At 37.7% G+C, this 27,225-nt stretch overlaps 1 protein-coding gene and 1 long non-coding RNA gene across 3 annotated transcripts in view; one reads left to right on the top strand and one right to left on the bottom strand.

Annotated features, from left to right (window-relative positions):
- Positions 1–27,225, bottom strand: part of Dpyd (dihydropyrimidine dehydrogenase) — an 849,077-nt gene that overhangs the window by 179,673 nt on the left and 642,179 nt on the right. The gene's annotated exons all lie outside the window — the stretch shown is intronic.
- LOC128105379 (uncharacterized) lies at positions 452–27,043 on the top strand. The gene is made up of 4 exons (XR_008216319.1): positions 452–700; positions 22,488–22,705; positions 23,230–23,343; positions 26,324–27,043. It is a non-coding gene; the product is annotated as an uncharacterized LOC128105379 (long non-coding RNA).

Here is a 27,225-nt window from a genome sequence, read left to right as displayed (position 1 = left end):
TTTAGACGTCGGGGTACAGATAGCTGCTTGGTTGAGGCAATGTTAAGTCTTGAATGACTAACAAGTTTGACCAACAAGCTATTGGTGAAATGCTTGGTCTTCTGTTAAAGTAGATTCTGAGAGGGATTTCAATAGAAAGGAGAAAAGAGAGAAGAGGAGAGGAGTGAATGCATGCTTAGACATGCTGGGCACTGTGACATGGAGTTTCAACTTTACAGCATGCTGTCGTCATGACTACTCTTTTTGTCTACATTTATACACTGGAAATCACACCCATTCAAAAGTATTTTAGAAATGCCACTGCGCACATATTTTGCAATTAGGTGCCAAACAACAGTTGCTAATAGAGATAGAGATATGACAATCTTCTTTGAGAAATGGATGAAAAGAAGAGTATGCATGTAAAGGGCCAATTTGTGTCTCTCTCCTAACTTGCCAAGAAGGAAAATTAGAAGAGAAATTGTGCCAAAGAGCTATCCTATTTAAAGAGAATAACTGGAGAGAGTCGTTCCAGCAGCCTTTCTGATGACAGAAAAGGGTGTGAGCGTCCTTAGAAGATAAAAGCATGTTCTCAGAACTGAGAACCGGGGCCAGGCCAGCCATTTGGCATCCAGTACCTAACTGATCCCTCCTAGCAGCTCTGTGAATCTGATTTTTGGTATTATCTTCAATTCACTGGACAGGTCCAGGTCATCAGCTGGTAAGCGTGTTTCTGACATTTAAACTCAGTTCGTCCTTTGCATCCTTCACGCAGTTGCTGCCCAATAATGCCAGCATCATGGAACAACTGCAGCTTCTGAAGGGGATACCATCTGTGTTAACAACTTTTTGTCATTTCTCTTTCTATTTTCACTGCTTGACCTTCTTTTTTTCTTTCCTCTTCCTCTTCTTCTTATCTTTTAAGAGCAGAACTAAGTATTCCAACCTCTAGGGCTAATTACTCAATCAACTTAAACCATCATGTTCCTTTTTGTTTTGTTTTAAAAGAAGCAAGAATATTTTGAATGAGCAATGCCTCCCTGACTGCTTTTATATGAACTCCTAAGGGAAGGAGAAATGTCAGCATGTTGATTGCAGTTCTCTTTACCGGAAGTATAAAGAGGGTCAGCTGTACAAAACCCTGGGCATAGTCAGACAAGCTTCTAAGCCTTTGGGTCACCATTTCCTCTCACATGAGATGAGGCCAAGGAAAACGTCCATCTCAAAGAGTTAAAGAAGAAACAGTATTGAGAATGCTTCGCAGAGCATCATAAGCCCCGAATAAAGGTTAGATTATATCTTCAGCTTCATCATCTTCAGGCTGAAAGATTAATAAAATCCATTTTGAAATTCCAAAACAACTGAAAATCACTACAGTTTCTTCCAGACTTTGAGGGAAATTACATTTTAGCTTTAGAAATGCTATTCTATTGGAAGGTGGACCATTTGAGTGTTTAGAGTTATAATGAAAAGTAAATTAATCATTTGTGATTCATATTTTGTCTTAGCTTTTGATGGAATCCTCCAAAGAACGAGCAATTTGGGGTACATTTATCTCTTCTGGAAGATTTATACAGGATACGATCATCCTTTTTTCTTTAGGGAAATGGAAATTATATATGACATTTTCTGATAAAGGAGATAATGCCTGATTTAGCCATTTTCCTTCTAGATCCGTGCTGGGAGAGAAAACAATGTGTGTTTTACTTTATTTATAATGTTCACTGTGAACATGAGAAGGACTGATACATTCTCAAGCCAAATTAATCCACAGCCATAGCATTTAAGATCCACTGCAAAGCTCCGATTCAAGTGTACAGTATCAGAGGGAAAGGCAAAGCAAATGGGGTAAGATAAGAGTTCTCAATCTTGGGTAATAGTGTCAGTGCAAGACTTGAGCTCTGTTAATTCAACAAGCTTGATCTTGATTGGCAAAGCATGCTTGTCAATATTTAGCTCCCAGGGGGCATGTCAGAGGCCTTCACAGGACTAGCTTAAATACGCAATACTATAGCAGGATTTGTGATCTTTTTCCTAATACTCAGATTAGAGAACAGATTTTTTTTCCCTTTCAGCATTTTATGCCAGAAACGTGTTTTCCATACTCCTATAGTAACAAGAAAGAGAGAAATTGCATAGAAGAATTATCGATGCCATTATTAGGGTTTTTGAAACCCAGATAAAATTCTGTCACATGAAATCACTTTAAGGCTTTTATCTGAGGTTTGAAATACAATTTCCCCCCACTATGATTACAATACAAAGAAAAGCTCAAGGAGAATGTTAATCTGAACTCAGAAACAAGTGTAATACAGATGAGATGGTGGGTAATGATTCCTACAAACCTAAAAACAAATAGTTTGCAATTTAAAGAGTCTTATGCCACAGTGATGCTGAGAGGGTTTAAAGCTTTTATAGCTATTATTTTTTATTGTTTAAAGTGTTGAATCATTAAAGCGATTGCATTTAAGAAAATACAATGAGGATCAATCTTATGCTAAAACCTGATTCCCTCTATGGTGATTTATAACAAAACATGGAATGAACAGAATGTGTGTGTGTATGTGTGTGTGTGTGTGTGTGTGTGTGTGTGTGTGTGTGTGTGTGTGTATGCTGTTTTCTGTTGTGCACTTGCCTTTGACACATGACACTTCTGGTACAGCAGATATAGACAGGAAATCTTTACTTTCATTTTTTGAGCCTGCTAAAAATAATCTATAAAATTGATTAAGATGAAGCTTTATTATAGTAAATAAAAACAGGACATGTTAAACGTAACTCAGATGATTGAAAAGTTACCTCCATGATTTGGAGATCAAATTGTTACATATGTTATGTTCTAATGTAGTTACAAATGACATTGATGTGATCCGTGACTATTTAATTCAAACTCACATCCAAAAGTGAAAGCAGAGCAAAGCTGCATTAATTGGAATCCATCGGGTTGAAGCAGCAGGAAGAATCGGATCATGTTCTAGCTTCTTTTGCTTTGCTCTGATGGGCCATCCTAAGTTTTCTGTTTTAGTTTGTTTGTTTAGTTAAAATATAATTACAACGTTTCCTCTTAGCTCTCCTCTCTCAAACCTTTCCCTCCTCCCCTCCACCCTCTCACACACCTCCCTATAATCAAATTCGTGACCTCTTTTTCTGTGATTGTTGTTTCATGCACACACACACACACACACACTTCATACATATAAGTGCCTAGTTATATAAATACGACCTGCAGAGTCTGTTTAGTGTTGCTTGTACACACATGATTTCAGGAATGACAATTTGGCGTTGTATCACTAATTGGGGGCCTTATCCCCTAGAAATTAGTTTTCTATCTCTCAGCTTTTGTTTTTTGCCTGTAGTTCTGTGTGAAGGGGTGAGGCCTATGAGATTTCCCCTGACATGTTAGCATGTCTATTGGTATTGTCTTTGTTCTGCTTTTGATGGGCAGCCACATTGCAGCTCTTACCACTTACCAAAAAGCTTCTCTTTACAACAGAGACCATCATAGAAAAAAAAAAAAACACAACTGGTCAAAATATAGAGAACAATTTATCCTGGGGTGCCCATCCCTGATTGATATGGCTACAAGAGAATTCCTGCACTGAAGGCTCTTGGGACATCATAGAAGACGGTGCAAAATGATTGATTGTAAGATACAAAGAAGGGGGATTGTCTGGTGTGAGGCTGTCTATTAAAAATGACAACCCTAGTTGTTAATAGTAATTTTAACACTTGGATTTTTTTTGTTGTTGTAATGAAGATTATACCTGAGACCTTATAAATGTTGTACCAGTACTCTGCCACTGAGTATGTTGCCATCTATCTTAATATTTTTATTTTCTTCATATTTTTAATTTAGAACCAGGATTCACTAAGTAACACAAGTTGGACTTGAAATCACTGCAAGTCCAGGATGGGCTTGGGCATCAGACCCCCTGCCTCAGCATCCTGTGTGGATAGGGTTATAGGCATACTCCTGCCTCAGCATCCTGAGTAGTTGGGATTATAGGCATACTCCTGCCTAAGCATTCTGAGTGGATGGGGTTATAGTCATGCTCCTGCCTCAGCTGTCCTGAGTGGGTGGGGTTATAGGCATGCAACATCAGGTCCAGCTGGATTTTAATACTTCAACAGCAGATTTCTCTTCTCAAAGTTGATATATTTCTGAGTTAATAACAAGAATGATTTACTGAAACAATGCTAGTCCTTTTACCATACACACATTGCTAAGTGAGGGCAATTGTGTAGAACCGCTCTTTGGTTCCCTCTGGAACAATGAGCAGTGACAAATACTTCCATCACAGCACATGACTTAAACTTCCTTCAATGGTAAGAGACTTTCACTACTACAGAATAGATGAGAAATGGCACTCAGGTGGTCAAGTGTGCACAATCCGATACCTCACACCAAATTTACTTTTAAATCAGGACTTAAACCTGGGTCTGGTCATTACAATCCTACTTTTTTATCAACATACAAGAAATGTCTTAATCAAGGTGAAACAAACAAGAAATGAACTTCTAGTTTCTTGTGACAAAAGTCTAGTTGTGGGAAAGATATGCTTTTCATTTATATTTTTGTCTTGCCTTAAAAAAAATCAATTCTCACTCAAGAAATAAAAATGGAGAGCTCATGCTTTTTAATGATCATTTTCTCTTCAGATGTTACCAGTACTGGATGCTGGGAATCCTAATTGGAAATTACATCCTATTATTCTTGTTCTTGTCCATCACATTTCAGCCTCCCTGGTATTTATTTGCTTTTCTGAAATACCTAAACTCAGGGCTATGTCCTTTGTGTGTCTCTACCCTCTAATTGGTGTTCTAAATATCCACAAAACTGAATGACTATCACTCCTCATCCTGTGTATTGCTGCTCAAATGCCATGTCTGCGGCACTTACATCAAGCCCCGATGTAAATAGCCTTCCTTTTTTCTACTAAATTCTAGCACTTGGGTTTGTTGTTTTCACAGCTGTTGAAGTAGCTGAGATTATCCTGTTTATTCTCCTCATCAAGTGTTCTCTGCTTCCTGTCATACTCATTGCTTCATGTTCAGTTAAGAACAGTATTGAGCATGTGGCTCATTCATAAATATGATTAATGGAAGGATCACTGAATGAGAATCATTTTAGCATCCAGATGTAACACGTCTTATTGTGTTTGTCTTGTTGCTGTGACAAATACCTGATCAAAGAAACATAAGGATGGAAGGATTCATTTGCCTTATGGTTCCAGTGTGCTATTCATTATGGTGGGGAAAGGCACAGTGGCAGGAGCTTGAGGCTGCTGATCGCACTGCATCCACAGTGAGGAAGTTCAGCCAGCTTTCTCCTTGTCATGCACTCCAGGACCCCAGCCCATACAATGGTGATGCTAACATTTAGGGTGATCCTTCCCATCACTATTAACCTGATCAAGACAACCCTCAAAGGCATACCCAGAGGCTTGTCTCTTTGGTGAGTCTAGGTCCTGTCAATTTGACAAAAATTAACAATCACACCTACCATAAGTCAAGATTCTGTGGGAAATACCATGATTAGTCTCTGGGGTAATTTGAATACTTGTTTTCTACAAATTTAATGTGAAAGTTGAGCTGCCATTGGAATGATATATGGAGAAGAAACCGTTAAGAGACGCTTAGGTCATGAAAGCTCTAGATCAGGGCCACTATCTCCAGAGGGAGTGGCTTAATTAGCACAGGAGCTGGTCAGCACTTTCTAGGATGCAAGACATCTAGACACCAAGACTACCAGCAATGTCTCAGAGTCAATGTGTCTGACACACCAGATTTTAATGGCGTGACTAAGGGCCTATGCCACAATTATTTGCTCATTTATTTTGAGACAGTGTAGCTGTATAGGTCTGGATGACCTGGTTTTTACTATGTCTCCCAGGCTGGTTTTAAACTTACAGCAATCCTCCTGCTTCATCCTCCCCTGACTGAGAGACTCTAGGCCTATAGGCTGAAAATGGATGCCCCAACATTGCAGAAGAACTTTAGGTGACTATCCAGGCAGCCAATTGTCTCTATCATTCTAGATTTTTGGAAGTTGCTTACAATGCTCTTTCTGTTTACTTAGGTAATATTATATCCTTCCGAGGTCTTTGATGTAGTTGAAGACTAGATGGTTATTTTCCTTAATTATTATAAAAGATGAGTTAGATATGAAACCTTAGACTCACAAATATGGGATAAATAGAATATTTTCTTTGAATTTGCCAAACATAAATAGACTAGATATTGTAACTATAATTCTTGCTTGATAACTGTTTTGTTATATATAATTTTACTATGTTAAAGTTAAAACTTTCCTTTCTAATTAAATAGAAAAGTGGAAATGCTGTGGAATAATGCTTTTGTACACTGGTTTAATAAAACGCTGACTGACCAGTAGCCAGGCGGGAAGTATAGGTGGGATAAGCAGACAAGGAGAATTCTGGGAAGAGAAAGGCTCAGTGAGGAGATGCCAGCCTGCTGTCCAGAAGCAGCATGTAATGGCACACAGGTAAAGACATGGAACATGTGGCAACATATAGATTAACAGAAATGGGCTGAGTTTAAATGTAAGAGTTAGTCAGTGGTAGACCTGAGCTAATGGCTGAGCAGTTTTAATTAAAATAATCTTCTAAGTGTTTACTTGGGTCTGGGCAGCTGCAGATTGGGCGGTACATAGGAAAACTTTCAGCTACACTCCCCTGTGCTGGAATTACAGGCATGCACTACTAAGCCTGGCTTACTACAAAAATTTTATGTGAAAACAAATGAGATTATAATAATACATGCCTTATGTTTTCAATGATAATAAAATATATATTGCCAGTGTGTGCCTATATATATGTATATATGTATATGTATATATATTCATACAAATTAATAATAATTAGATCTGAGTGATGGGATTAGTGGTTACTTTGATCATTTTTATGTATTTCTCTATTTTTCACACAAAATATTAACATATTAGCAGAATAACAGAAACATCTTTGTTAATAAGCTGGTATCTTAGACACATTGACTCTGAGATATTATAATGTACAACTATCTTGCTTTGGGCGGCTGTGATATTACTTAGTGGTAGTCTTGGTGTCTAGATCTCTTGTACTGTCCAAACTTCATAAGGCAGAGATGCTTAGAATTTCTGTTAACTTGATATATTTAACCTATGCAGAGAAAGGAGGAGCACTTAGGCTGTGCCTACCCGTACACCATTTGACAACAGTTCCCGATTTACTATTGATGCTCCCAATGTACACCATTTGACAACAGTTCCCTATTTACTATTGTTGCTCCCAACGTACACTCCTTTACCATATTAGTCAGTTCTGGTTGCCGGAAGAAAAAAAATTCTCTAGAACAGTGGGTTAAACAATAGAAATTCATGTCACAGAGTATGGAGATGAGGAAGTCTGGATCAACTGAACTAATTAATCTCTCAGATGTGCTCAACTCAAAAATCTGTCCCTGGATGCTCGTACTAATGCATACTAAACCAGAAGTCAAACTACCCTGGTGGTTAGCAGGAAACTGTTCTGATGTAGGCAACAAGTGGAAGAGAGAACATCATTTCCAAACTAACAGTGCCATGTACACTCATCTAAGCATGAGTCCAACCGCTGTGGCATCCCTGTCATGGCCTTGCACTCTGCTCTATATTCAGGATTGCACTGGAAAGGGAAACGGGAGTGAAAGCTTGGATTATTACGGTTAACTTGAAAGTGCTGAGAATCAATGGCAGATTGGATACTATCATAAGCAATCACGAAGTGGAGTGAAGACTAGAACTAGGCATGAATTTGACGTTGGAAAACAGGTAGCTGCTTGGGTAAATTTGTTGCCAACAATTTCCAAATAACCAATAACTGGTTGGTGGATACTCAAGCCTGTTATTTCCATGCTGGGAATCTGACCCACAGAACAGGGGGAAATTGCTCAATTGATCTAGAAACCAGATCAAGGTGCCAGCTGACTAGGCCTCTGATGAATGCTCTCTTCCTGTTTGACAGGTGGCTACTCTGTACGTACAAAGTAGAAAGGAAGAGGTTTAGTGTCACTTCTAAGATCATTAGCTCTAGAGCTGAAGTGCCACCCTCATCACGTCATATGACCATTACTGCCTCCTCACAGGCTGTTATATTCAAATATAGTTAACCTTGGGGGTTATGGCTTCAGCTCATGAATGGAGGGTGGAGACTGACAGTCAGTGCACAGGCTTCATTATCTTTTGAGTGAATTATTCCATAAATATTCACATTCATGATGAGATTTAGGTGTTAAATCTCCTTCTCCGAAAAAAAAGAATCACCTTACATTTCAGATGTTCCAGAGTCTGATGATAATATGGTACTTTCTCAGTAAGCCTATTTGTAAAATAAACTACTCGATGTGACATTTTCTATATTTCTGTTGCTATCTGATGGATTTATCTAAAATAAAGAGAGAAATAAATAAAGCTAAAATGGATTTAAATATTATTCCTGAAGAGTAGATAATGGATTCAAATTGAAAAGATATTAGAATAAAACTGACTTAAAATTTGTTAACACTGTGAGCATATTCTTATAGGATAAAGAAAATACATATTTTTACATTAGTATTTTTAACTTGATATAGAGTTTTCAGTAACAAAATCATTTGTGATTTAAGAAGCACTATATCCCTAATAATGTTGATGGAGTAAAAATATTTTTGGAAAAATTGTATTAGGGAACTAAAAAGGTAGGTAAGTTGGTGAGAAATCACTGTTATCAATATTGTACAAATAGAATTTTTTCCCAAAATAAATATAGGAAGAGGTTATTTCCTAATTATATACACAATGAAATTTTATATATGCATGCATAAGGAAATTATGCTATTAAATATTATTAACAGATAATTGAAATTTTATTCATATTCATAAAAATATATTCATTCAAGCTGACTGAAAACTTTCTTTTTCAGTCTTTTGACTAGAAAAGAGAGGCTTTCCTTATATTAGAAACAGGGTGTATTTGTGCTTATCCTACCACTGCCTGACATGCAATCTGTGAGACTTGAAGCCTGGGACCTATATACACAACAGTGTACAGACAAATAACTCTCTGAAAATTATATCCAAAGAGTGAAGAAAGATGCTCATCTTGTGGACAGTTTTGTCATATCATTTAGCCCCATTGTGTTCAACTTCTGTATTTGTAAGTTATTTCCTTATTGGATTCTAAGCAACATGAGAGCCTGAGACCTATACTTCAGTAGAGTGCTGGGAGGATTGTAGGAACTCGTTTCTTTGTTTGTGACAGGGTCTCAAGTAAACCAGGTTCAACTCAAACTTTCTATATAGATAGATGAAGGTAATCTTGAAATCCTGATCCTGCTGCCTCATCTCTTAAAAGCTGGCATTTTAGGCCTGTCCGTTATACCTAACTGTGGCTCAATATTTCCTACAAGAAGAAAGGAAGGAAGAAAAGTAGACAGGAAGGCCACAGAATCACAAACCAACCTCCTGGACCAGATGGTGGTGGCGTATGCCTTTAATCCCAGCACTTGGGAGGCACAGCCAGGCAGATCTCTGTGAGTTCGAGGCCAGCCTGGTCTACAGAGCGAGATCCAGGACAGGCACCAAAACTACACAGAGAAACCCTATCTTGAAAAACAAACAAACAAAAAAAATCAGTTTCCTATCAGGATTCTAGATTTAAAAACAACTTTGGTCTTTCTAAAGGAAACCTTGAAACCAGTATGGATTGAAGGGCACTATGACCTTCAGTAGAGTCTCTAGAGCCTGCAATCCTTCCTCTCCAACCTCTTCCAATCCCCAGCTCTGCCTTCTTGACAGTCTGACCCAAGTGCTGCATTCCTCATTTCTTAATTTTAATTTTGACAATGTCACAGATATTTAGAAATGTCCAATTAAAATGGACATGTATTATCTTTTCCTATCCATCGGTTAAGACTGTTCATTCACAGTTCTCCTTAGAAATACAAAGCAGATCAATTTAGTGCTGAGAAAAGGATCCTAACGTATTTAGCATACAAACAACTGCCCCCTTCAGGTGGGGCTGAGAAGACAAATGTCTGTGTCAATTAAGACATGTTGTATGGACACCGGGAATTCATCTGCTAACGGGAAGCCAAAGCAAAGGGACAAAGAGGAACATCTGCAAGTCCTCAAGGGCTGCATCCTATTGGCCTGAAAGTTGAAAAGGAAGTTAGTCAAGTAAGTTTTCTCTGAAACTCTTACCCTTGTCAAGTCTTCTGAGTCAAGGAGATGTATGTTCTCTGCTCAATATCTGTCCCTGCATTCAATCTCCAACACTTACAGAGAACCCACTACTAAAATTTAGGAACTCAGCTAATGAAAGTTTTGAACACTTGCGAAAGGTCTCCAATCCATTTGACACTTAGTCAAATTTCTAGAAAAACCCCCCTCATGGTTCTGTTCATTTCCTGCCCCACCTCCCCGCAAGGTCTGCATTTTAAGAGGATGTGAAAGCCAAACGAATAAAAAACAAATTGAACTAAGGCCCTCTGCAGAGGTAGGGAAGCTTGTTTATAGAATGAGCTACCTTTAGCTAGAAGCAGATTCTGTTGCCTCCGGTTTAAAGCTCTATTTACACAACAATTAATCAGCCTGGGTACATCTTTTAACTGAGTACTTGATCAAGAATCTCTCTTAGATATGTTAAGGAGTTTATTTCCATCTGAATTCTCCTGACAAATACTGAAATAGATAACCTCAGTAAGGCGCTAATGAGATCATTATACTGAGTTTTGTCTGTATTTAAAGTACAGATTCAAGATCTTCATTAATGATTAACTACTGGAAAACTTTGTTCAATCCCTTGAGTTATTTTTAAGCCTTATGTACTATAATTACACACGTTCAATCATAAAACTTTCCATGGTGCAGAACACAATTGAACTTCGAATAAGAACAAATAGGTTGCAAAGCAAGGCTGTTTTAAAGGTTAATCTTTGAGTAGATTAAGGACAAGATCCTCATCCATTTCAATATTTCACCATATTTTTTTCTTTTTTTTTTAACTGAAGAAAAGATGTAACAGTACAAGTGATTTTGTGTCCTTTAACCTAACTTATAGAAACGGTTTCTTTAGAATGTTTGGCAGTCCATACCTTGAACTTTCTGTTGAAGGAAGTCTCTGAAAACAAAGAGGTGACATGTGACCTATCATTGGACTTTAAATAACAAAATATAAATAAAATAAAATATAAATAACAAAATATAAATATAAATAAAATATAAATAACAAAAAATAAACAGGGGTCTTTCTCCCCTGTTTGAGAGGAGAGTAGCAGTTAGTTGTAAAATTATATTTGAGGGCTGGCCAGACAGCTTAGTAGGTAAGGGTGTTTGCTTCCAAGCCTAAGGATCCAAGTTCAGTCTCAGGAATCCATATGGTGGAAGGAAGAAAACAGATTCCTGCAGATTATCCCCCACTCAACAAATAAATAAATGTAAAAGAAAAATAAAATTATCGTTGACTTGAAATCAATGTCCATAACCTGCAACCATGGAGTTATCTGTGAGAATAAGAGATGTGTTTTTGCTGTTTGGTTTTTTGTTTTGTTTTGTTTTTAAAATCAGGGGAATCCCAAATTCAAGAGGAGATAGCAATATGAGGTGCTCTCTAAAATAACTACTAAATAGTTCCAGCAAAACCAACTTCCAGATGTATCTGTTTTATAAGATCTTCACACAAATTTTAGAAGGAATCTGTTTTAAGCCAAATTTGCAAAGTCTCCAGCAAAAGATTACTTTTAGAAGCAATGACTTTCTAAGGTATTCAGGGAGTTTAACAAGGTCAAGTTAAAACTTAGGATTTCTGACTGTGAAACTTTGGGGGGTGGTACTCATAATCAACGTAGGGTTGTACAAAGGATGCTGGAGAACAGTACTGACGTTCTGCAATATGTGAAAGGAATCCCTCGCACAAGCCATCACTTGGAAATGTACACCTATTTTCATACACACTGTGAAATGGCAGTTAAGCCTTTAACGTACAAATCTTGGCTGTTGTGTGCTTGCCCGACAAGGATGTTAAAAAGGTATAGTAAAGGGCGAGGGAAGGCAGCAAGCTATTTATACCCTGAAGCCTTCTGCATTTATCTAGGAATATAGATATTGCTAATATATGATTAAATTATTGCCCCAGTTTTCCTTGGGGACTGGTATGTTTATTGCTTTTTTGTAAGACATTCATGCAGCTTTCTCCATCCCCTTCTCTTTCTTGCATGAATTCACACGTATTAAAATGCAAGTGTCTCGCTTGTCTGATAAGTTATTTGCATTTGTTGAAACCCTGAAGCCCCCAAATTTCTTGGTATGTATACAATTCAAGAACAAAAATTATTTAGTAATAATTTTTCAAGGATAAAGCAATGTTTCCTGAAAATTATCTATTATGCGAAGTTCACAAGCCATTTGTTCAATTTCCTTGTTGAGTTTAAGGAGTCAACTTGGAGAAAACATTTACTGTTGAACGAAGCGCATGACTCTAAATTACCACTCACAGCCTGGAATTATTTCCTGTGTCTACTGAGCTCATAGTAGATTTTATAAACCAGAAAGTTACAACAGCAGTCTTTACTCTAGAAGCTTATATTTTAAAAAGAAAAAAAAATAAGCGAAACACACACATGAGCTCAGATGCAAATGTGCAAGCATGGAGCATTTGGAACAAAGTTAGACAAAATGTGTGTATATACATTCATTTATATATATATATAATAACAGCAATAACAAAGGAAAGTCCACCAAGCTTTGTCTGTGTGCCATTCCTATAAAAGTCATACCATGGGGTTGAGGAGTGACCAGTGCCGACGACCTCTGCACCCTGGAGTGTGGAAGTAGGTACCAAATGTGGGAGGAAAGTGCCTGCTATCCAGAAGTTGTCTAAGGAAGACAGACAAGACACTGGAAACAGATGGGGATGGAAACTCTTTAGAAAGGATACATGGACTCAGTGGGAGGGACTTCCCAAGTGGTTTAGGCACTGCAAGAAAATGCTGGACTGGGATTTGAAGGATACATAGGAAGGTACTTCAGTCATTCAAGGGAGCAGCACATGTGTAGGTTAAAACACACACACACACACACACACACACACACACACACACACACACACACAGAGAGAGAGAGAGAGAGAGAGAGAGAGAGAGAGAGAGAGAGAGAGAGAGAGAGAGAGAGAGAGAGAGATTTTGGCATTATATATTGGAACAAATATGTCAGCACGTGATACACAGCCTAGGGTAACTGCAGAGAATGACAAAAACTGGAGCCAAGTCCTCCAGGCCACTGAACACCACTGTGTATAGGAATTGTTCATTCTTCAAGATCTGATTGAATGGTTACTTCACCCACAAAGCCTTGCCTAATAGGAAAGTGAGAAGTCAACTTTGTATGATGCTGAGAGCCCAACTCCACTCCTCTACAGGTACACATAGTATTCTTAACCACTGAGCCACCTCTCCAGCCCTCCATACGGGACTTTCTATAAAAGGCTTTTTTGTGTGCACGTGGCATTTCCCACTTTTTTTTTCTTTTTTGTGGCTGTGGGTGATGGACTAAGATTAGGAAACTAGGATTCAGGAGGCGCCTACTCCTGGTTTTGAAGCTTAATCTATTGCTGCTGAGAAAAGCTGTTCAGTTTATCTTTCTCATGTAGAAGCCCTGGTCATAATAGTTAAAACATTCGCTATGGATCATGGTGAGGATGTGAAGGTGGTATTAGAAATTTCAATTGTTACAGGAGTTCGGTGATCACGTTATTTTGTTGTCCCTACAAGAATGTACATCTCTTAAAGGCAGAAAGATTTGATTTTGAGGAAGCATAGTGGTATGTTTTAGACCCAAAATTGTGTCTGCAAGCATGTGATTTGAAAACATGGCCCCCAGTAAGGAGGTGTTCAGACATGAGGTGTTTGGAAGGTGATTAGATTGCAGGGGTTCTAACCTCATTCACTGATAAACTCATAGCTGAAGGGGGCTACTGAGAAGTGAGGGAAGCCCTGGAAGCAGTAGAGCCTAGTCTGAGGAAAAGGGTCAGTCACTGGAATATAACCCGGTAGGGCACACTTGTCCCTGGACTCACTGCATTCTTCCTATATTTTCCTGACTGCTGTGAGATAAATAGTTTTGTTCCATCACACTCCCTTCCATATTGTTCTGACTCATCGTGGCCCAGTACTAAGTGACCATGGACTAAAATATCTAAAACAATCAGTCAAATAAATCCTTACTCCTTGCAAGCTGTTTGCCTGAGTATTTTTAATCACAGTGGCAGGAAGCTGACTAATACATGTGAACAGAACTTTACAAAATATTTGTAAGCCTAAAATCTTGAAGACATATTAATGACAACAGCTGCTTCTTTAAAAGTCCTTTCTTAACCTCTGTCCCCAAGGAGCTTCTCTCTTCTCAGCACACAGACACATGAATGGCCATCACATGGAACTTGCCCTCTCAGCCTTCCTACCTCAGCTTTCCTCTATGGATCTTCCAGGTTTTTTTCTTCATATTTCATTTTGTGAAACACATAATCATTCTGTATCCTATAAAGGCTAACTCACTGACTCACTATGCATACCAGGCTGGCCTGACACCAATATTCCTGCCTCAGGCTCCTGAATAATGAGTTTATAGGTTTGAGCCACAGTGCCTGGCTCTTCATCAGAAAATATTGAAATTGTTCTTGGACATTTTCTTTCTTTATCTGTGTGAGATTCAAGTCCATCTCCACAGGCTCCGTGACATCAGTGTACCTTGCTAATACTAGGGATGGGCAATGTCTGAATTCAACTTTTCCTTTCTCAGCTACAGACTTCAAGATTCAACTAATTACTATACTCTCTCACTTAGTAATCTGACATCTCAAGTGCAAGTACATCCCCAAATGAACTTTTGAGCATCTTTTATTTTCTTTCCAGACAGCTGCTCTCCATCGTTACTAAAAATGTCACCATCACTCACACAGATGCTTGGCCTAAAGTGATGGAGTCACCTATAAATCCCTTGCTCTTCCTCTCTTTCCCCATAATGTACTCAGCTCTCTAGTGTCTCTATGGCTTTCACACTGGTCTGAGGCACCATCCTGTCTTGCTTGGATTCCCAAGCTAGCCTTCAAAATAGCTTCCTTACCTAAGTTATTGACCCTACAGTCTGTGTCACACAATAGCCATGTGAGTGTTTATTAACAATAGAAGTCAGATAAGATTGTTATTTTAAAAATTAGAATACAACCCTCAGTTCACACGTAAGCTGCACAGCATTGGGTCACCTCTCCAACCACACTGTCAATCACTTTGCTTCTTGTCCACCCTGCTTCACTTTGCACATGCTCAGTGCTGGCCCTGAGCACACTGCCATCACTGGCCCTTTCAAACACATTGACAGCACTGTTTATGTGTTTAGTGTATGATCACCTCACTTGCTTTATGTGACAAACTGTGACTAATGTGCCATGTAAGAGTTTGCCATCACTTACTTCACGATTCAATCTGTTCAAAAATACAAAGATAAAAAAGATGTTCTTTGATTGGGGCTCAGCATTTTCCTCATTTAAAAATGTTGTCGCTTCTGAAGACAACAGGTTGTGCTTCTCAGAGATGCTAGACAGCTCTCATACTCAAGGGCTTCAGTACAGTCACAGGGTAGCAGGGAAGTCAACAGTGGCCGGCTAGTCACAAGGCAAACTTCCAAGGTTCCAGTGTTTGAAAGTTATACATCGCAAGGTATGTGCTTGTCCTGTTACTACACTACAATTCAGAATATGACAACAAGAAAGTGAGCAGACGGAGAAACAGGGAGTCCAGCTGTTATTGACAAGCTGCTGACCCATAACTAAGCTGCAGTAATGAAATGGTTTCTAGTGGGCTCAGGTCAGGAAGCCACAGACCAACACTGCAACTATGCTGAAGGACCTAATGGCATTACTGACCCCAGACGGACTTCCTGCCATCCTTCTCCTCTGAGAACAACAAGGAGAAACAAATGAGGCTAAATGGAGAAACAAAGAGAAAAAAAAGCAGCTTTGAAGACAGAAGCAAAGATTCATGTTACACAATAATGAAAGGAAGGGCTGGAGAAATCCAAACCCTGAATTCCTGGTACAGGAGCTTTTCTTGCATTAGGCAAGTTACTATTAATTTATCAATTGCAATTGTGTACGGATACACACACACATTAGTACATTTATACACATTGAGTTGTGGATGGTGAGCTTTAACTTACGAGTGGTAAGAATTTAGTTTAAAACATAAATGGCATGATCAATCAAAGATATTAAAGTTCATACACCAAAAGCTTTCAAAGGATTACATTTTAATTTAATTTAATTTATTATTTTCATTGTCCTTTTTGAGGTATGTATTGATACAGGGTTTCTCTGCAGAGCCCTGGCTGAGCTAAACCTCTCTGTAGACCAGGCTGACCTCAAACTTGGGGATCTACCTGTTTCTGTCTCTGGAAGGTTGGGATTAAAGGTGAGTGCCACCACACTTGCCTTAATTTTACTTTTTTTTTTTTTGAGACAAGATTTCTCTGTGCAGCTTTACGCCTTTCCTGGAACTCACTCTGTAGCCCAGGCTGGCCTTGAACTCACGGAGATCCACCTGGCTCTGCCTCCTGAATGCTGGGATTAAAAGCATGGCCACCACTACCTGGCTAATTTTACTTCTTAATTAGCATCCCAAATAATGGATTGACTTGTGTCTTGAATCCCGTAGAAAACAACAAAAGGTAAAAACAAACAAACAAACAAGAAAAGATGTATGAATTAAAGATACCCACTACACGGAACTCAAGGGACAGCAGTTAAAGAACAGGCAACAGAGCGAGCTGTGGAACATGGGGGTATCCAATGAGATAGCTCAGTGGGGAAAGGCACTTGCTCACACGTCTTCCACCGACCTCCAATGTGGATACACAGAGAAATAAGTGAATAAATAAATTTAATAAAAACTTTTTTTAAAAAAGCAAGAGTTTGATAGAGATGAAGTGTAAAAGTTGGAAATGAAACCAACATCTGCATACTAAGTGCTGAACCTAACCTGTACTCTCCACTCTTTACTATGGGATGGCAGGTATGGCCATGATAAGAGATAATGGACTCTTCTGAGAAACTACTTCTCCCCTGAGAAAACACCTGAAAAATTATCCATGAGTTCTTGTAAAAACATTTGCCCATCACTCATTCTCTTTACAATAAAATCTCTAGTTGATCAACTTCATTCATAAAATCAGAAGTTTTAATCAACTTATCAATATTCCACACTTAATATTAAACCAAGGGAGTTCCAAGACCCCGAATAGTCCAAGATGTTGACATGACCCAGAGACACCAAGACAAATCCTCAAAGGAAATCATTCATGAGCCAGGGGACACAGAGATCATACAGAAACTAAAGAAACAGTCTATTTTTAGAGATATTTAGAAAAGGCTCTGCATGTAAAAGATCAGGATATAATCCAAAAGAAACCAGTCACAGGAATATTAAAATATAATAGCCAATAAAAACAATAATCAGAATATGTTAAAAAAAGAAAACCCATTCTTTGTAAAATCAATAACTTCAAATGGAGAACACAAGATGAGAGAAATTAGTGACTGAAGGAGCGAAGATAGAGGGGGAAATGGTAATAAACAAAACAAGAGAATTTACAGATTTAAAAATGAAATTTTTATCAGGCATGTTGATGAATCCCTGTAATAATAAGAGGAAGCAGGGTATCTCTGTGAGCCTGAGGCCAGCCTGGTCTACACAAGAGGTTTCAGGCCAGTCAGTGCTATACAGTGAGACCTTGTCCTAAACACAACAACAAAAGTAAAATTTCTAAATAAATATAACAGAGGGCCCAAACAATAAATTAAAAGAAAAATTCTCATCATCAAAAAAACCAAACAGGATCTCAAGAAATAAAGAGTAAATTTGACTAAGAAGATTCAAAGGGGAGGATTCATACATATATGCATATATTCATACACAAACATATCTCTCACACAAAAAATGAGCAGCATTGTTAATAATTAAGAAACTAGACTATTGGCTTAAAATATTTAGTAAAAACATATCTTTGATATAGAATTATAGACGTAAAGAAATCACTGAATATAAAGATAACATTAATATATTTTCAAATAGTATGACTGAATATTTTGTCCACTGTGACTAATTTATTGCATGGTCTTCTATTATGAAAAGTATCCTAGCTAGTTTTGTATCAACTTGAACACAAGACAGAGTCATCTGAAAGGAGGGAACTCTGATTGAGAAAATCCTCCATTAGATTGGGCTATAGCAGATGAATACCTTGGGCATTTTCCTACTTAGTAATTGATAGGGGAGAGCCCAGTATTTTGTGTTAGGGGTCACCACCTGTGAGCTGGTAGTCCTGGGTTCTAAAGAAAGCAGACTGAGTAAGCCACGGGGAGCAAATCAGTAAGTGGCCTTCCTCCACTGCATTTTTATCAGCTCTTGCCTCCAGGTTTCTGCCCAGTTTGAGTTTCTGCCTTGGCTTCCCATATGGTTTGTGACTCAGGATATGTAAGCTAAAACTTTCCTTTCCGAGTTTCTTATGGTCGTGGTATGTCACCACAGTAATAGCAACCCTAAGACACAAGTTTTAGATCTTGACTTGGAATCAACTGCTTTATTATCTTATGGACACAGTTTGACATTCACTTGTCAATTTTGCTGATGGTTTTGATACATAGAAGTGTTCAAAGAACCTGCAGAGAATACATTCAATATTTCTGTACATTCTCTTATCCATTTAAATAAATATTCACTTGTCTATTGTTTTTTAAGTAGTTAATTTAGCGTAATTATTTAAGCCTTTAAACTTCAGGGTTTTAAAATTATATATTTACTTTTTTTTCTAAGTAGCTAAGCTGCTCTTTATTTGCTTAACAGAAAGGTTTTGTTTTGTAATAGGCTCTCACTAAAAACCCTGTTAATATAATATCTTGTTCTATATAATTTGAGAGAATATTTTTTACATGTTATATTCATTGGGATAGAGAAAGTACTCAGGAGTTCCATCTTCTGCTCATTTATCTGATTGTTCTCATACCAGGAAACATAATTTTCATTATTATCATTCTGAATTTGATTTCAATAATTAGCTGTGTCTATACTTTACTACTTTATTCTAATTGAGACAAAAAGATTTATTTAGTACCTCTTTCCTCTTTGTTCTCACTTCTATACATAAAAATAATTTCAGCCAGCATGACTTCAATCCAAGCACTTAGGAGGCAGAGGCAGGTGAATCTCTGAGTTTGAGGTCAGCCTGGTCTACAGAGTGAATTCCAGGACAGCCAGGGCTACACAGAGAAACTATGTCTCAAAAAACTAATAATAATAATAATAATAATAATAATAATAATAATGGTAGTTTCATAAATTTTAGGAAAAGAGTTCATTCTAGTTTATCATTACACAAAATATATAACAATTGGAAATATGAGAATGGGTCTTTTTGCTGTAAGAGCAAACTCTGCTTTGCAATTGATTGAGTTCTTCTTCTCTGCTACAGTAGTGCTGTTTTCTTTCTATCCCACACACTGTTCATTAAGGATAAAGGTGTTTCCTGGTGTGGATCCTAGTGGGCAAGAGAGCAGGATTTTGCATGTTAGCTGCACAGGAAGTATAGGCTTTTGAATCAGTCACACTGGGCAGCAAATTCCAATGACCTTGAGTCTGGGCATCATTTTCCTTATTTATGGGATGACTGGGAAAGCAGCTTGGCTCCTGCCTGGTCCAGTTACCTTATCAGAGTCATCTAACTGTCTTTATGTTAATTACCTTAAGTCTGACATTGAAAATAGCATTTTGTGTTGCCTGAATACATGAGAACATCTCTAATAATTATTAAATTTTTAAACACGTATTTCTTCTTTTACATATATATTAGACATAATCTCCAGTACAGTATAAAATGCCAATTCTCATGGTATACATTTCTTATCATTTATCTTGGGATAAAATATCTTTTATATTTTAAAAAGTAAACTGCTAAGTAGGACTTCGATGTTTTATTCTTGTAAACTACTTTACATGTCTAGGACTGTTTTAAAAATATAAAGACAATTTAGAAGGTTCTTCAGGTCACTTTGAGAAAATTAACCTTGTAAAAATTTAATATCAGATATAATTTTATTATATTACGTTAGCAATAATCATAAAACTCAACCATCCTTGTATTCCTGGAATAATATTTTATGGTCAATATGCTTGGCTCTTCAAATGTATTATTCAATAGAATTTCCCAGCAATTTAAAATATATTAGATTGATAAATGAAATTCGTGCAAATATTCTATGTGGTACTTTGGAAAAATTAAATTTTAGCATGCCAGCCTCATAGTCACCTTTCTTGTATAGCAATATTTTAGAATTGTTTGTGGAACTCAAAGAGGGAGTGTTATGTAAATATATCCCAATTCTATATGTGGAATATAGTTTAATTCTCACAAAACTCTCCAAAGGAGGCATTCTTACTCTCCTTTTACAGATAAAACTCAGTGGAAAGAAAGTCATTAAGGTCTGTAAGACTCAACATTCATGCCAATATTTTTGATCACCATGCTGTTTACAGTGACATTCCTAAATACAACTTTCCAAGTGTACTACAGGTCCTAGATTTTGAATATTCATCCACTGAGTCACTGTTTACTGAGCCAGTCATGATGTAGCTGCAGGATGCACAGCAAGGAGACAACTAGAGAATATAAGTGAAAGCATTGTAGAGTCCAGGTCCTCCTTTATCCTTCCACTACTTCCAAGAGGAATTAACCTCACATTCTTCAAAAGCCCCTTGAGACCTATTGCAGTTTATAAATATCTAAGTGAAGAGTAACATTTTAAAAGATGATTCTGTCAAAGCACAGAAGTGCATATCTGTAATTGCAATACTCAGAAGCCTGAGGTAGGAGGATCACTGCAAGCTTGAGGTTAGCCTGGGCTATGTAGTTAGATCACTGCAAGCTTGAGGTTAGCCTGGGCTACATAGTTAGATCACTGCAAGCTTGAGGTTAGCCGGGGCTACATAGTTAGATCACTGCAAGCTTGAGGTTAGCCTGGGCTACATAGTTAGATTAGATTACTGCAAGCTTGAGGTTAGCCTGGGCTACATAGTTAGATCACTGCAAGCTTGAGGTTAGCCTGGGCTACATAGTTAGATCACTGCAAGCTTGAGGTTAGCCTGGGCTACATAGTTAGTGCTAGGTCAGAAATTACTACACTGTTACTCTGTTTTTTAAAAACAGAAAACAAAACAAAAATATACAACAAAAACAAAACAAAAAACCCCTAACATCTTACTTTAATGGACAGTTTGAAATGTCTGAGCTCCAATTTCGGTTATTTTTTTTTTTCATTAATTGTTCTTTGTTAAACTAATCTGAGGTTAGAGTTTTTTTTTTTTCAGTATTCATGGGTCATCTTTTAGGACTATTTTTGTCATATCAACTCAGTTTTAAACCCCAATTTTCAAAAATTACGTAGGATCTAGTGTATAATCAGTATTTAAAAGATTAACACTTGTGCAAAGGCCTTCTTATTTTTGAATTGATTAATTTAATTCATTCACTGTCTTACTTAAGCTTGAGAATCACCTGGGGGGCTTGTTAAAACAGACTGCTGGTCCCACAGCCCAGAGCTTCTGATTCAGTTTTTCTGGAGTTGGCCTTGAAATTCTGTGCTTCTAATAAGTTCCCAGGTGGTGCTAGCTGACAGTACAGAAACCATAATTTGAAAATCATTGCTGCAATTCATCACTTGGGTGTGTGTGTGTGTGCGTGTGCGTGTGCGTGTGCGTGTGCGTGTGTGTGTGTTTATGTGTGTGTGTGCGCACGCGCGAGTGTACACACACACACGCGCGCACACACACGCACACACACATAGTCTTCAGTAATATTTTGAAGAAGAGTACGGCATATCTTTTGAGCCATTGTGTATCTGAGAACTCTCCTCCTGCCACATGATAGCACTTTGGATGTATGACCAGCTTTTCTCCTAATGTCTGCACCGCTCCATTTTCTTCTGTGATTGCATTTTATGAGACTTTATCCATGCTCATACTCATTGTGTGATCTATCTTCTAATGAAAAGCATTTTTAAGAGTGTGATGAGGTAGAATTCTTTTGGCATGGATTTTTTTTTTTTTCCGAATAAGAAGGGACTTTTTCTAGCTATATGGTTCTTAACTTACTATTACTGTTACTATAAAAAGGTAAACATTTCAATGTATGCTTTTATTTCTGAAATTAATATTTATTGCACTGTTAAGTGAATTAAAACATTGAAAGAGCCTAGAAAAAAAAAAAACAGGTATGTGGGAGTGCTTGGAAGATGACCACAGAAGTGTGTGCAGAAAGCTCACAGTTGCATGATATTCTTATTTTTAAAGTGACTTTGATGTCCTACTTTCTCTCTCATGAATTCACGATTGTCAACAACTTTTTCTTTGCTGATTTTAATTCCTGTGTTGTCCTTCTTGTTTTCTTCTAGCGATCTCTAAGCCTGCCCTTTACAGCATATACAACTCTGCTGTGGGATGGTCTGTATGTCCAGTGTGTTGCTGATTGGTCAATAAATAAATCACTGATTGGCCAGTGGCCAGGCAGGAAGTATAAGTGGGACAAGGAGGAGAATAAAGCTGGGAAGTGGAAGGCTGAGTCAGAGACACTGCCAGCCGCCACGATGAGAAACACCATGTGAAGATGCCGGTAAGCCACGAGCCATGTGGCAAGGTATAGATTTATAGAAATGGATTAATTTAAGCTGTAAGAACAGTTAGCAAGAAGCCTGCCATGGCCATACAGTTTGTAACCAATATAAGTCTCTGTGTTTATTTGGTTGGGTCTGAGCAGCTGTGGGACTGGCGGGTGAGAGAGATTTGTCTTGACTGTGGGCCAGGCAGGAAAACTCTAGCTACACAACTCCCCACCACCACGCAACGATGCAGACTTTGCCTTTATTGCTGTATTTTGCTCCCTTGTTTCAATTCCTCATTTATTTTGTAGCTTGCCATCTTTTCCAGGTGTAATCGCTATTTGATTTCTGTTTTATTTGTTAAGTAAATCCCCTCTTCAGGAGTACAGATAGAAACAGCATTGATGTTCACAGCTCAAAGCTAACTGAGCAGCATTTAGTAGACTTCTATAGGACTCTAAGAGATTAAGCATAGCTACTTTTATCTGCCACACCTGCCTTGATCTCTGATAATATATCGAAATTGCCCGCTTCCCAGGACACAGACTCTAAAGATCCTCAACAGTGTAATTCTACTTGAAGATCTTGGCTTCTGAAGATCACTGCCCTTAAACATCAGACCCTGCCTCCAGATGCCTCTTTGCTCACAGAGGTAGGGTGTTTTGGTGTCAGGGCCGTCCTCTGTAACTGAAATCCAACAATTCTGTTTGTCATAAAGTAAGGATAGAAATATCAAATGCTTGCTTTTCTCCCGGGTTAGAGGGGGAAAACTGTAAAACAAAATATAGACAAGAGAACACTCATGTAGCAACATCTTCTGCACATTCATTTCTGGACACATTCTCAAAAATACTATGTCATGAGGTAGGGATGGTGAAAGAGATTTTTTTTTTTTTGGTATTTCGAGACAGGGTTTCTCTGTGTAGCTTTGCGCCTTTCCTGGAACTCGCTTTGGAGACCAGGCTGGCCTTGAACTCACAGAGATCCGCCTGGCTCTGCCTCCCGCATGCTGGGATTAAAGGCGTGCGCCACCACTGCCCGGCTGGTGAAAGAGATTTTTACTGATGTGCCCTATCATTTAAATTTTAATACTTATAGACAAAATTCACTAAAAAGAATATCTGAAAATTTTATAACCATTTTAATGAGTAGGTTGAAGTCAAGTCAACATTTTGCCATTCTTTAGAATGGATGTCTGTCATTTTCTATATTGTTAGGTATTTTAGTCAGACTTTCAAAGAGTCTACTTAATGATATACTCAACAAAAAAATTAAATTGCTCCATATGAATTACTGGTATTACAACTATCATTGACTACACTTAATCAACCAAAGAAAACAATTTTATTTTATTCTGTGAAATGAACATCTCAAATTGTATTACATAATATCATATGATGATAGTATTACTCATGTTATAGTTCTTTGATTTTTCCTTCCAAAGAGAGGACTGAAAGACATAGGTACCAGACTCCTCTGGAATACTTGATGGATGTACTGAGTAAGTTGTTCTCCAGGCCAAATCAGCATAGTTATAAAGATTCTCAGGTAACTGTCATCACTCTGGGAACTCTATTGGTGACCATTGTAAGCCTTCATAGAAAGGTAAAACTAATTGGCTTTGGAAATGATTTAGAACAGCACACAAAAAGCAGACATGCATACACACATATGCACACACGTATGTGTACACACATATCTCCACAAAAATTCCTCTGTTCTTATAACTATAATAGAATTTGGGGAACTCAAGGGTTAAGGTTAAGGAAACAGTTAAACTACTCAAAGTAGTTTTTGGTCCAACTCATTTAGATCATGTTTACATTTCATACTAGTTAACAGAGAAATCTATAATTTTCCTTTAATATGAGAATAAAGTAAAAGATCAAGTGTTTGAACTAATGAATAAAAATATAACATAGTAATGGTCTGATCCATTAAGCCTTTGACATCTACCTTAAAATATTCCTTTGTGTTATTTCTCAGAATATTAATATATGAGGTTTATGAAGGACAGAGGTTAATAGAAATGATGAAGGGTTTACCAGAACAATTAAGGTACATTTGTGACCCTCCATCACATGATACTTTTTAAACTGTGATTAATCTTAGCACTATCTTTTATATATTTTTTTTTTACTTAATTTTGCTAAAGAGATTAGAGTCACTCCTCATTGTTTTCAACCTAAACATAAAGAGCCTCATAGATGTATGCTAGAATAAATTAATCTAGAGCAGTAGTTTTCAACCTGGGGGTCAAAGACCCTTTCACAGGGGCCGCCTAAGACCATGAGAAAACACAGATATTTATATTACTATTCATATCAGCAGCAAAAATTACAGTTATAAAGTATCAACAAAAAAATTTTAATGGTTGGGGATCACCACAACATGGGGAACTGTGTTAAAGGGTCACAGCATTAGGAAGGTTGAGAACCACTGATATAGAAAGAGAAAAGAAGACAAGGCGGGTATGGATGGTGAAGTTACAATACCATACATAGATTCATGTGTGCTTAACTCTGTGATTTCACAGAACATACTTAATTTCTCTGTACATCCACTTCTTTTTCAATGAAGCAGGCCACTAATTCATACAACTCAATCAGGTTGTTAAGTAGTTAAATAGTACAGAGTGTGAAGAGCTCTGGGCATTGGACACATACTGAAAAGGTTTTTTTTTCATTTCATTTTTTTTTCTTTTTTGAGGCAGGGTTTCTCTGTGTAGCTTTGCACCTTTCCTGGAACTCACTCAGTAGCCCAGGCTGGCCTTGAACTCAGAGAGATCTGCCTGCCTCTGCCTCCCAAGTGCTGGGATTCAAGGCGTGCGCCACCCACCACCTGGCTTTTTTTAAAATTTATTTATTTTTATTTCATGTACTAATTAGTGTTTTGCCATGGATGTTGGGACCCCAGGAACTGGAATTACAGACAGTTGTGAGCTGCCATGTGGGTGCTGGGAATTGAACCAAAGGTCCCCTGGAAGAGTAGTCAGTGCTCTTAACCATTGAACCATTTGTCCAACCCCATATACTGAAATTTATTATTTCCGTTAGAAAGATTTACTACAAGGGTCACAGATTTTGAAAGGACAATTAACTGGATTCCAATTTGAATATTAAGAGTTGAGCTGGATCTCCTGCATATCTTCTGTGTACATGTAGCATACCTGGGCCACAAGGAGATGAAAAAGAAGCCACAGTCTCAGCTTGTAAAAGGCATATCATTTGTTATGACACTTTTATGCATGTATATACAATTAATATATGCTAATATAAAGACTGTCATAATTCAAACACATCAGTCATCAACAATGGGCTAAGTCAGAGCAACTCCAGAAGATTCCTTGGTCTCTGCTTTAATTCACACACTTACTTATAAATTAATTAATACTAATTAAAATGTCTTACAGTGTATCACACTAGATGTGTGCTAAGAGCCTAACCTTCTCGTTTACTGATTCAATTCATATTCTGTCTTGTTTTCTTTTGAATAGGGGCAAGGGAAAACAGCGGAGGTTCCTCCTTTTCCTTTTAGAAAGCTTACACTTAATTATAGACTTTTTGGTGTTAACATCACCCCATCTCACCATCTTCAAAATGTCCTTTTCTTTCTCTCCACCTGATGAAAAGGCAGTGTATCTGAACTGCTTCCTGGTGCTTTTTGCAAGCTCAGTTGAAATTATAAAGGAGAGGATGCTGCTACTGGGAAGAAAGATGGATCTGCGGGAAAAGACAGTGAGACAGTCCCAGGAACACAGAGATTTGTAACTGACGGAGGATGGAAGAAAAGCAAATGAAGAATGGCATCCAAAGTTTGTTTCAGCAACATGGTTGGACCAAGCACTCCATAGTTCATTCAAGTCAGTAAGAAATAAAGTTATTTATTGCTATCTTGATGAATGGTTCATTTCAAGAAAACCTTACATACTTATACTTCAAGAAAAATGACTGAATGCAGCCTTCATCTTTGCTTCTTGGAATGAACTGTCTGGGCTTGTCCCTCTTCTATTCAGTTAGCTCAGTTTTCCGATAGATAGATGAAGTGGTATAGGTAACAATGGCTTCAGAAGGATATAGTCATAGGTATTTTTCAACTCAAGTTGAACATATTCATCTCTCAGTAATGCCTGTATCCTAATCAGAATTTAAGGGGTACACCATACTTAGACAGAGAATTACCATAATTCAGATCCAAGAAGACACTGATTAAAGAAGAAAATCTGGCTGCTTATCTTTGGAGAAAGATCTGAGTTTGAACTTAGTTTATGATATCTTTGGTTTATGTAGACTTTGTTGAGTTGCTTAATTAACTCTCTGTAAAATGGACCTAGTTATATCAACCTCATAGGATCATTTAAATAATGCTACAAGTAAATTATTCAATCATGTGTTACACAAAAAAAATCATATTAAACACATTGATGTTCTGACGTAGCTTGTGTGAGTCTTAACGCTGACCATTTTTCTAATACTAGCAGGCTGTGAATACAAATTTTCAAACACCACCAACAGCACATAGTAATGTGTATATT

Source organism: Peromyscus californicus, unplaced genomic scaffold (assembly GCF_007827085.1).
Source record: "Peromyscus californicus insignis strain IS unplaced genomic scaffold, ASM782708v3 Scaffold_9__1_contigs__length_137607984, whole genome shotgun sequence".
Taxonomy (NCBI): domain Eukaryota; kingdom Metazoa; phylum Chordata; class Mammalia; order Rodentia; family Cricetidae; genus Peromyscus; species Peromyscus californicus.
Note: the sequence above shows the minus strand (reverse complement) of the source record. Positions and strands in the feature narration are given on the sequence as shown.